This window comes from Xyrauchen texanus, chromosome 30, assembly GCF_025860055.1.
Source record: "Xyrauchen texanus isolate HMW12.3.18 chromosome 30, RBS_HiC_50CHRs, whole genome shotgun sequence".
In the NCBI taxonomy this organism is placed as follows: Eukaryota; Metazoa; Chordata; class Actinopteri; order Cypriniformes; family Catostomidae; genus Xyrauchen; species Xyrauchen texanus.
Window position 1 is genome coordinate 6,689,685 of NC_068305.1, and position 12,136 is coordinate 6,701,820.

Sequence of the window (12,136 nt, forward strand, 5' to 3'; positions counted from 1 at the left end):
AGTTCCAATACATCAGCAGCACTATTGCATATTAATTACTTTGCAAAGAAATATTCAAGAGCATGTACTGATTAAGATATATACAGAGGAACTGGATGAGTTTTACAAATTAAAGCAGTGCATGCATACAATATTTTGAAATTGAATCAATTCCATTTTAAAATGCCATTTAAATTTAAATAAAACATTTCAATACTATCTGAATCAGCAATTCTGGTCACAGGCGTTACATCATAATACAGTCCATTCCTTAACTATAATTTAGTAAATTCGTATTTTTTCAAGTATTGCAAGTAATCACATCAAAACAAGCTGTGTTACACATGTATTATACAAATGAAGACATAGATGCATCCAGTCATTTTTTGTCACACCTATGCAGTAATTTCAAAAGAAGAAATATCCTCGATGTAACCTGTGCAAGAATTTGATGTTAAAGTTGTTTTTAGCTCTCTTGATGCAGATTGATGTTTGCGGCTGTTGTCTCTGCTGAGGTCAGAGGTTGTAAGGAAGCATGTAAATGAAGCAGGAAAGCAGATGCTTGTTAATTAGAGGAAAATGTGAGTGACAGGATTTGATGAGCAGTGTTACACGTGTCCCTGCCACACAACAGCTGTTGTCACCCGCCTCGCTGTGGGCTCCGCTCTCCCAGAACCCCCACGGGGTCGCTGTGCCAAGCCCAACCCTGAACCTGTGTGCCAATAAATAGGCTGCATACTAATAACAAAACATGCTGCAGAGTGTGTCACATTATTCTTTCACCTTTGGCACTCACTTTATTTGTGATTACGTTTGTGACTATTGTGTGTGTGTGTGACAGTTTATGCATTTGGCACGGTGTATGCAGAGCTCAACAATAAGGATGTTTTTTTACTGGCCCAGTCAGCCAGAAGTTTAGATTTGTACTTGTCCTTCAAACATTTTCAATGGCCCCCAACATATATGATTAATAGCCATTTGGAACAACATATTTATGTGTGTCAGAATTTATATTTATTTATAAACATGTATTTATTTTTTTAGAAAATGTATTTGTAACAGGTAAAGTCTCTGCTTAGGGGAAAGGAGGAGGTGGGAACCGGTTGTGCAGTCAATGTAAACTTTTAATGGCATAAAGAAACTGAAACATAACACACAGTGGATGCATGTGTCTCTCTCGAGTTCAGCGCCAGGCGTGCATCTTCATCACACTATCTAACAATAAAAACATTGGCATACAGTATACTGCTACACAATACTCATTTGTTGAAAATGTTCAATCCACTCTATTTAATGGTTCCAAGTCTAGCATACATCCTTCTCAGAATTAAAAAATTCTCTAATTTCACCAATTCTCATTTCATCTCAACCTTGGCAACATTTTTACATCAGCACAATTTGACAACAACGTTTAAATTTTTTTGGACACATAACAGAAAACTAACAATTTACTTTAAGGCTGAAGTACTAAACTTTTTCTGTGTTAAAATACCTTCTCCTAACCCAGCTTTATATGAATAAATAAGCCATTCACTGGTTAATTTTCTTGGAAACTGTTAGCACCGTTTTTCTGTGGCGTTTGAAAAATGCTCTGCTTGTTTTGAGCGACCCGCTTAGACCTGCCCCAACAATGTTACTCAACCAGTGGCATGAGTTGAAATTATCTCTTTGTTTGACCAATGGAACACGAGGGGTGTATTCAGAAATCTGTTTTGACAACATTGTTTATTTTTGCAATTCCGTTTGCACAGAAAATGACATACTTCAGCTTTAATGTTCCCTTTGTTAAAAGATTATAAAGGGGCTCATTAATGACTAATAAGTAATTACGATATTATGATATGCTTTATAAATAATTTAAATGAAGTTATAGCAACATACATAAAAAGGGTGACTTTCATGTCAAATGCTTAGTAAATACTCTTATTAATATTATAATTAGTTTAATAAAAAACATAAAATTCTCTAATCCAGGATTAATGCCACAGTGTTGCAAAAATAAAATATTATAATTAGTTTAAAACGAGGCATTATGAGATTTTCTTCTCTTTGTTTTTTTTATTAATAACTGTAATTATGAAAACACATGAATGTGCAACAATGCTACACTGGCCTGGTTAGCCTGGTTCCATCAACTTGCCCCAAACTCCCTCACACTGGGGTCATCCTTGTTGTTGAGCCCTGATATGTGTACCTGACTCTATGTGTAATCTATGTTTCTGTTTTGGTGTTTGTCTCAGTTTATAATTATAGTTAAGATTTTCAAAAATATGAATACATAGATAGCATAAACTTTTGTTATCATGTTTGCAGTTTTAAAAGAGTACTCACAGTCATACACATGTCAATAGTCATTAAGCTAATTGCTTAACACAAGTTTCCAAAGTGCCTCCAAATGAATTGCCATATTTTACACAGTTCAGTAACAACAGAAACTTTCTTAAAGAAAGAGAAAAGGAATCACTGTATGTTGATCCTGAGGGTTAGAGCACGCAGATGCTCCATGCTTGCCTTCTTTGAAGCATTTAAATAGGCCAGGCGTGTCTGTCAGTCCTTTTCGCCCCCATCCCACCCCACCACCCCACCCCACCACCCTGGGACTTCAGGTGTTTCAACAATAACGTACCGCAGGAGAGAAAAAAAAGAAACACTTTTTTTTCTTCTGCTGAAATCCCACCAGATTGCACCAAAGGTATCAAACACTAAAAGTGCAGAGGAGAAATAAACCCAAACGCTTACCTGATGAATAATTTGAATGAAGAAATGAAGCCATGTGAAATCATGGAGCAGAATAAGACTGGATACAATTATAGGACACTAAACAGAACAGCTTAAAGCCTCTCCACTGAGTTCTCTGCAAGTATGTGTGTCTTATTGAGAGGCAAACCTGGAGGGCGCCACTTCCGTAATGGCAAATAAAATGCATTTCGATTCAGATCACGGTTTTGTTTTGTTTTTAGAGTTAACACAGGGTTCCCACACCTTTCAACCAATTTAAGGAATAGTTCACCCAAAATGTATAATTCTCTCATCATTTACTCATCCTCGTGCCATCTAAAAGCTTCACACCTGCACAGTGTTCCAACAGAGTCCAGATGTCAAGATTAAAGTGAATAAGTACTTTTGGTACCTGGAGATACCATACATGCCTGAATTCAGGGATGTAGCTAGTGGGGTGAAAGAAGAGCAAAGGTGGGAAAGATTCTAGGCGCCCAAGTGTCCAGGCCCCACAACACATTTTAAACTGTATTTTTTAACAGGAAAGTGGCCCAGAGCAATATACAGTCAGGGGGGACAGATTACTTTGCTTCGGCCCTGCCTGAATTACCTACAGAGAGCACACCTCTAACAGAGAACACTCATCTCGCATGTAGTAAAGGTACACAGCAGAACCCTTAAAGGTTTTATTTCACGATAATCACTGGTTGAGGGTACAATATCCATTTTATTACATGGATGCTTGCCAGATTAATAACTTAATGGAAATGAAATATTGATTTTATTTGAAATCATTTTATTATGAGAGATGAAAGACACTCCAGAGTGCATTACAAAAAATCCAAAAAGTCTGAGACCACAAATGAAAATCCCCCTTAAAATTTTCTTCTAATTTATATATTTTTTTTTTCATGAAGTTATATTTAATTCTAAAATCGGCAGAGTCATTTTTGGAAAATGTTGCATATAAAAGTTGACACGAATTTCTTAGTATTTAAATGTGATCTTTCATTCCAGGCTCAGAATGGCCATCGTGAACACCTGGCCTGTCTTGCCTCTGATTTGACCCCCAGTTTTTATTTTTACTTTAATTTATTTTAATTTATTGTCTCCACGATGCAGAATCTGCCTATTAAATGTGTGAATAATTATTGGTTGTCTGGTTGTGGTTTTATTTCCAGCATTCTTTTATACTGCGATATCCCTGTTTGAGAATACCATACAAATGAATGGGGAGTTTCGTAAACTGACCTGCCGCAAAATTGTCCATGATTTCTCTTATAGTAACCTCCACATATAGTTTACTCCAAAAGGTTTTCTTAGTGTTAAACAAGTTGAAGATTAGCAGACAGTTGTATTTTCACGGCCTCTGGTCTCCTTGTCAGTGTACCGCCATTTTATGCTCTCCTTAAGAGTTCTGAAATATCGCCACCTACGGTTTCAGCCGTGTTCTACATCCGTGGTATTAAACACACTGCCACAGGAAGAGATAGCCAACCCATGTACAGTGGCAAAACAGAAACATGCCCATGCACATATTTTTGTCAGAAACTGTATCTGTGAGTGACACTGTCACAGGGCAACCCAGTCAATTTCCCCCATTCATGGAAATGATGACAACATGGAAAGATACTTTGAAAAATATTAGAAAAAAGTAACGCATTGTATGGACCTAAAGATATATTCTTCTAAAAATCTTTTTTTGTGTTTAGCTGAAGAAAGTAAGTCATACATATGTGTGTGGTAAGGTGTGACAGGGTGGAGGGCAAGGCCAGGTCGTGATTCTACACACCGAGCCTCCGAGAGGGATAAAGGCCGACTGCGGATGGTGGTATGAGAGAGAGAGAGAGCGTTTTACGGGCAGCTGTCCGTCCAATGTGTGTGTTTGTGTCTTTTGGTTTTAGTTCTTTAGAAAAAATTATTTATATTGTCAAGCCGGTTCTCAACTCCTCCTTTCCCTTTAACCCCACTTTACATTAGGATATACTGAAATACATTACTTTATAGTTTACTATGTTGGTTATGTTTTCTATACTGATCAGTGAAATTAAGGCCATAATTCACTTATATAATAGTTCAGATGTAAGGAAGCTGGGATAAACTTTAAAGTTAGGAACAACTGAAATAAATAAAAATGGAACAAATCACTTTCCAAACATTTTTATTAGGCTACTCTTAAATTATGTGTGTGTTTTTGTTTGTTTGTTTATATTTAAAGATACAGTAGGTTGTCGATTCAAATCTGTTGTAGGGTATGAGGTGGCATAGATGAGTGTGAGACTCCCAGCCTGAAAAATTCCCCAATCCTGCTCTGGTTTATTAAAATGAATTAATGGCCAAATTCCTCAAAATTAAATAATTATTAAAATATTAAAATAAACAATTGAATACACAATAAAAAAGGTAAACTATAAAAAATATGAAATGAATCATTACATTTTTTAAATAAATCAATAAATGTCCATTGCACTAGTTTGCATCCATTTTCATTTAAGCATACACTATGTTGTGTGTCATTTTCATGGTTATGGCTATTGGCACATCATTCATTTCCCTTACATTTTCTGTATGGGTTCAAATTAAGTGATTATCTTTTATCTTCAAGAGTTAACCAGCAATCTCTTATTGTACCAAGCTCAGACATAGATGCATTGTGAAACAACGTGACTAAACGAACTTTCCAGAAAGACCAAATTAATACATTTTGAATGATGATGCCCACTGTTGTTGAGTGACGTGCTGATAACAGTCACCCTACTCATAATTAAATAAAAAATCAACCCAAAGATACTGCTAAAATGAAAATGGATGCTAATTTGTGCTAAAATGAAATACAATGGATATTTATTGATTTAATTAGTGACTGAAATTTTAATTGAATGATTTTAAAGTTGAATTAATGATTTCATTATGTATTGAATGATTTATTAAATATAATAATGTATTTTTTATTTTGTATGATTTAATTTAATTTTTTGGAACCATTACAATCTTCACTTGTAATCTCAGACTTCTGATATATACCACACAGTTTGTTTGTTTATTTATTTATTTTGGTTTCACAATTGTTATTTTTTCATAGTACATTTTTTCTGAATTGCTGAAACACTAAACCCCATTCTCTGCACCAAATGCTCAGTGGCCTAAATCCATTTGTGGAATCAATCACTCTTTTTTCAAAACGCTAACACATTCTCACTCACTAAAACACATTTCGCACTGTGATGCACTTGTGTTGCTAAACGATAAACATAGGCAGCAAAAGTTAAACACAACTACAACACAGTTGTCATCATTTACACACAACGACTCAAAATTATTAACACTTGTTTCTAATGATGTGAAAATGTGATGCTGAGGCAGAATGAATCTCTCATTGACTTTGATTTTGCAGTTGCGCAACATTTTTGAGTTTACTGTAATATGTTTTTCATTTAGAGTGTTCTTTGGGGTTTTGCAGTTGGACCGCTGCATTTTTACAGTATGCAAGAGCTGAATATTCAGACATTCAATACTGTATTACTTGCAGTACTTACAGTATATAATATATTGACTGTACTACTCTTAGTTGTGATTACTATAGTTTTTTTTGACGGTAATTGCAAAATGCACTTACTATATACAATAATTATTATTTTTTTAACTACATGCCCTGGACGCTGTGTTCTCCAATTTCTGATGTAGTGTCTAATGAATGCTCTGTACTGTTTATATATTGCCTGGCTGTGTGTATGATCTGAAAGCATTGATTTTGAGCACAGATGAAACGGTGAATTGTAAAACTAAATGAATTTGATTGGTGTTTAATTTCTGTTTCATGAAAAGAAATATGTTTGAAAGATCACCGATCTATTTCAAACATTGTACAATGTTATTGACATTTTCATTTACAATGACACCATAACATATGTTATTCTTTAAATGGAACTATCACCCAGCTGGGTCTCTGAAGAACAGGTCTTCTAACACTTTCTGTGGTATTGAGGAAGTAGTTGGAGGAAAACTTTCCTCAGAGCTTTGACAAAAGAGAAAAGAAAATCAAGAGAAAAGAGAGAGAGAGAGAGAGAGAGAGAGAGAGAGAGAGAGAGAGAGAGAGAGAGAGAGAGAGAGAGAGAGAGAGAACAAGAAGGCTATATCTTTGAAAACACAAACAGGAAGCAGGGCCTTGTTTTGCAAATGCAGTGGCACTTCTCCAGATGACAAATATGTCAGCGCTAAAGCCCTGTGGCACAATTATGCCACCATTGCTCGGAGTGAAAGCGAATGGAAGAAATAGAGATAAAGAAAAGGAGAAGGGGTTAGAGGCATGGGGGTTATCACACCCCTTGGCTTATGCTGAGAGACAGCCCAGGGGATGCAGTTTGCTCCTATAACAAAACATTCCTCCATTTGTGAATACGACGTTCCAGCTAAATCCACGGGGCGTGTGCCCCCCCCCGGCAATACAACTTTCTCAGGGACCTGACGAACTATGTACAGAAAGCACTATGTTTACAACGAAATTAGATGTTGTCTGTACACAATTAAAACTAGCTTAAAGTCTGGAAATACAAAAGCATGATAGACCAAAGACAAAACATTAGTTGAAGTTCACTGAATTGCCGACACATATTATTTTGGGGGGTATCGATTTAATGTATTCCTCATCACTTCCATTCATTTATTTGTTTGTTTGGCAGTCATCTGTATTCTGATAAACAATAGAAGTAAAGCACTTGGGACCCAACAAGGCGTAAGACAGAGAGAGAGAGAGAGAGAGAAGATACAGTATATGTGCTGCATTCGACTACAACTAGGTCAAACTGACGCAGGGAACAAAACAGAAAAGGCTGAGAGTTTGTAGGAATCTTTACAAGGAAAACAAACTTGTCACTCACTTGACACTCTGTTTTGCTTCCAAAGGAGAGAATAATGAAAAAACAGCAGAATCTCCATTGCAAATCAGCGTTGGCATTGTGAAGTTCTCTGTTTGAAATGCACATCAAATCAGCAAAAAAAAAAAAAAAAAAAAACCCACGTACCTCATCGTTGACATCTGGGGACATATGAATCTGCAGTCCTTTGTTTCAAATGTGTGACTGAGGGGGGTGTATTGGAAGACATTCTAGAGAATCACATTCATAAAACATAAACATGACTGCTGTATCTCTTTAAGATCCATCATAAATACATATATTGCTAGAAGAACATGCAGAAAGTTTTTGGAGGAATTGTGCTGGGAGAACACTGGATAGCCATCCATTGGATAAGACTAAAATAATAGACTTGCACTAGGTCTTTGCACAGAAATCTAGTAATTTGACCTGCATGACATTTGTTCATGAGCCTTTTAATGCAAAGGTTTTCAAATGGGGATCCATAGACCTTGGAAGTCCATGAAGGTACTAAAAGAAGTCATAAACTGGTATATAATACATGTAGAACTGTCTATATAATCTAAAAATACTGAAAATTAAATTCACATTCAAATATCTCAATAATATTTAAATTGAAAAACAACGTAACACTTATTAACATTTACAGATGAACAGTTTAATAAACTAAACTAATAAAAATTTCCATCCACATTAAATTAACTGTATTAGTTATATTAGTTATTTCATTATTTTTATAATTTTTCAGCAAAAATTGATCTATGCAAATGAATTAATCAAATTAATCTTTGCTGAGATATGATAAAAATTGTATTAATTCAATGTATAATATAGAAAAGTACAATTAAAAGTCAATACTAGATATTGTTTGCAATATTTTCATCGATTATGATTCCAGCTATTTTTACAGCAATTCATTCTGCAACTGAGTTGGTCAATCAGTTAAAAAGTAAAAAAGGCTGGGTCTAAAGGCAGTCAAATGCAACTCATGTGGTTGTTGTGCGTCACTGATTGTTGCATTTTGTTTTTAGGACATAGTATCTAATTAAATATGGTTTAAAACTTCGAAAAACATGTCTTGAAACCCCCGCACTCGGAGTTGTGCTCAGTCAAGCTTTCTTTGAACGTGTTGTGCTGTGTGAGATTCCGTTACTAACTTTTGCTGCCTGCTCTCTGTGATTTGTTGCCCGTGTTAATGAATCGTATTATGAATTTACATTCGGTCAGGGGGCATGTTTAACTGTATGCATTTTTAACACAATATTTTCATATAAATTGTCACACTTAATTAACCTGTTAAATTGACAGCTTTAGAAAATATTTGAATCATTGTGATCCAGTAGGTCTTTGCGAATCCACCTCTGTCACAAAACTGGTTCAGAACTGGGCCCACTAGGACCTACTGGGAGATGTGTTAAAGTTCGTAAAAACAAATGATGGCTCAAGCCGCAGAAGCACATAAGTGCAAGGTGGTATTTATTTAAAGTGTGTCAAGAAAAGTAGCAGAAACCAGTCGTGAGGTTAAAACAAAATACTAGTACACACAAAAAATAACAAAGTAACAAAAGAAATATAAACAAAAAAGAAAGGTTTATGTATAATTGATATACAAATATACATCCAAACAAAGGAGTTTCCAACATATACCCACTTTGAAATTACCCACGGCACCACTGTTGCATGCTTGCCAGGCTTGTCAAAAAGCCCTGTTGATGAGTTTGGGCTCCCCTTTTATATGCCCAGACTCCTCCCCTAATGAGACGATACCATTAATGTGTAAGTAAGTATATTCCACCATAAGTACCACATATTCTTATAAATACACAGATAACAATAATATATGCAGCCATAATGCCATTCATAAACAAACATAACAATAAAAAATATACTGTACCTGACCAGCATGTATGTTTTCCAGGTATATTTACCCCTGGTAACCCAGAAGACAACATACATGGATTCAACGGCTTCCAGTTGCACTGCGCCGGCATTTTAATAATAAGGTAAATAATACGTATTTTTAAATGTATGCACAAATACAATTAATTTACAATGACAAGTGACACTGTACTGTCCCACTTCTGCTCTTCACATCTATGGACAGCGGCTATCTTAAGTAACACTTAAATCACGTCCTCACACCTTTATGTTAAGTGTGGCTTTGGGAAATGGATATCAAATATAATGAATGTTTGTTAAATCGCTTGTAGCGCCAAGATAGATCGTTATGGGAAAATGGGACCTTGTTCATTAGAATAGGACGTCCACATACTTGTGGCTATGTAGTGTATTTTTCATAAAGTAGTCCACGATAACTTCCAATACTTCTTCACCCATTAAAAAAAAAAACAATTATTGCTGAGCTGTGACAGCACCATTGGCCTCCAATTCCAGACAAAGATTTGATGGATTTGTCTAAACTGACCAAGGCCTATTTGTTAGCATGATGGTCTAGGAACTGCAAGGTGCATTTCATAGGATGATGGGTGGGGGCAGAAGAAAAAAAGTGAGCAAAAAAGAATGAGAGGATGTAAAATAGAGAAAAAGCCAGGCGTCTCTGCATGATTGGCGGTGGAGAGGAAAGTGACGAGCACCTCACCAAGGTCAAGTCCAAGGAGAGCACAGCCAATTACTATGCAGATCAGAGCTGGATGTGGTTTAGGGGGATTGCTCAGATGCAATCATATTAGCTGGCCAGAAAGGAAGCGGCTGGCTGACCTCAATCACAGGAGCCTGGAGAAGGAAGGAGAGGTACAACATTCTCCCTGCCTAAACCACCTCTTCCTCATCTTCACAATAACATGATTAACAAACCAAACATGTCAGTAAGTCTGTGTGCAAGGGAATTAGAGTAAGATGCGCATCTTGTTGGTTGGTCATGCTGTTCTGAACAGATGTAATAGTGCGTGTTTAAACCTGGCCAGATTGGAGCATATCTCTTCTCTGATTATTAAATGTGTTAAGGCTTGTATGCAGAGTCCAAAATAAACTTTTTCTCATACCTAAGACTGAAAACTGTCTGAATGAACGAATTACTGATGTCAAGCATCTTTTCTATTCTTGCGATAGTAGTGAATAATGCCTGTAACCAGTAACCATAGTGACATATTCCTGTTAACGTACCAAAAATCATTAGTTAACATGATACAAAAATTAGCTAATTAAAAAAAACATAACGAAAACCATGTTTAAATGACATTTAAAACCATCTGGTTATTCTCTGCTTTTGATGTCAAAACATAAACAGGCATGTTCTCAAAAATTGCACACATTGGATAAGCCAGCAAGAACGCAGATCCAAGAGTTTACAAGCAACACAGAATCAAGATAATGGGCATAAATCTACAAGTCATTACTATTTTGTGCTTAAACTGTTTATGACCTTATAAAGGAAAACTGTTTGAGGTATTTATATGACCTTATATCTTGTCAGCTTATTCTAATATTGGTTATTTTGATATATAGTTACCATTTATATACTATTGTATTTACATTGTGCTTCAAGGAAATTTAGGGTGCTTTCACACTAGCTCTTCTGGTGTGCACCTGAGTTCGAATGACATCACAGTTCGGTTCGTTTGGGTGGTGTGAATGCTGTTTTCCGGACTTGGGAACGCACCTGCAAACCACACCAAGTTTGCTTGAAAAGGTGGTCTGGGGTATGGTTCATGTGAGCTCCAGTGCAGTTTGCTGCTAATATGAACACAATTGTACTAAATCACAAAAGTTAACCGCTATTGATGACATATAAGTCACATCTTTGCAGGCTCCTGATCGCAGTTATTATGGTTTAATGAATTTCTCATACCAGCTTGTGTCCAAATAAATCATCTTCACAGAGTAGTTCACATTCTTCACATCTCTTGCAATGCATTCGCAGGCTCGTGGCAGACAAACGCTAATATTCTTCACATCATTGCACATTCAATACTTCCGTGGCAGACAAACATAATTATCGTTTTGTGCATTTAAAGTTTTGGTGGTAAATCCAAAGAGATTAATACTTTAATAACACACCGAAGCTGAGGTCTCCTTGAGTTGTTGCCTAGTGACAGTGGTAAACAGCTGCCACTTGTACTCACGTTGATGATGTAATAGGAACGTGGTTCAGACCCAAAAGGTGATGTGAACAGAGACCAGCAGAGAGAGGGAGATGGGGGAGGAGACAAACCAAATGTGAAAGCACCCTAGAAGAATACCATGGTACTTCACTAGGCCTGTATGAATACCATTTTCATATACCATTGTATGGTGCTCCTACTGTTGGTACTATAATAATACATGTGCAAAATACTTGGTAATGCCATTGTACTTTTTTATGTGTTTCCAGGTTACTAAGTGTTTTGATACGTTTTTGGTTGCACATGTGTTCAACTTAATACAGACTTTCTTCATCACTTGCAAACAATATGACACATTTGCAGGATTGGTTTCCATTGATTGTAGATAAATATCCACTGCAACCAGCATCATCTTTGTTTTCAGTGTTGTAAAGTATTCCTTGAGTGTGTAAACTGCTCCAAATGATTTAGCAGCACATGTGAGCTTTCGGATTCATTCAGATT